Here is a 1,108-nt window from a genome sequence, read left to right as displayed (position 1 = left end):
AAAGCCAAAAGTCAAAAACAGGAATCACCGATAAGACCATTACCCAGGGACCATTGCTCTGCCTTTGGGTTTATTACGTTTCCTTTCATTCATTTACAATATGTATGTCATTCAAATACACAAACATAATAGAATTTGTTAAATTTGTATTATATTTTAGAAGGTTTTATATCATATTTCTTCTATTTATTGTTGACATTTTCCTATGTGATTAAATGTTCTTTGAAAACATTTCAGTTATATACAGAGGAATTAACTCTTTTTGAGTTCTGAGTGTTGGTAAATGCAGACATTCAGGTCACCACCACAGTCAAGATACAGAACAGTTTCTCACTCCCCAAAAATTCCCTCACACTACCCCGTTGTAGTTACCACTCCCCCTAGTCCTAATCCCTGGCAACCACTGATTTATTCTCCATTCCTACAGTTTTGCCTTTTCCAGAATGTTACAGAAGTTGAATAATACAGTATGTAGCCTATGGGTCTATCTTCTTTTATTAGCAGAGTGCATCTGAGTGTTACTCATGTTGCTGCATATACCAATAGCTGGTTACTTTGTATCGGTAAATATAGAGTGTTGCTGAGTACTGTATAGATGTACCACAGTCAGTTCATCCATTCACCAGCTGAAGGACATTTGGGTTAGTAAACATGACTTCTACCAGTTGAATGATATTCTATTCTACAGATATACCAAACCACATGAAGACAGTTCCCTATTATTGGACATGGTGAGTTTCTTCCCCCTCCCCATTATATATAACCGTTAAATGAACAACTTTTTTTTAATTAAATTATTTATTTATTTGACAGAGAGAGTGGGGGGAAGGGCAGAGGGAAAGGAAGAAGGAGAAGCAGACTCCCCTCTGAGCAGGTAGCCTGAGGCGGGGCTCAATCCCAGGACCCCAAGATCATGACTGGAGCCAAAGTCAGACATTTAACTGACCGAGCCACCCAGGCACTCCTAAATGAACATCTTTATACATAAATCTTTGCATGCCAATATATATGTATACATTTATATAGTGTGCCGGAGTCCAGCTCCAGCCGGGGTGGGGCTCTCGTAGGAAAGGATGGTGTCGGCGAATGAGGAGACACAGACACAGGA

This window comes from Mirounga angustirostris, unplaced genomic scaffold (assembly GCF_029215605.1).
Source record: "Mirounga angustirostris isolate CCGP_5_RB_7025 unplaced genomic scaffold, mMirAng1.0.hap1 SCAF_2, whole genome shotgun sequence".
NCBI lineage: Eukaryota > Metazoa > Chordata > Mammalia > Carnivora > Phocidae > Mirounga > Mirounga angustirostris.
The sequence above is the reverse complement of the archived record's forward strand: the minus strand, read 5'-3'. Positions refer to the sequence as shown.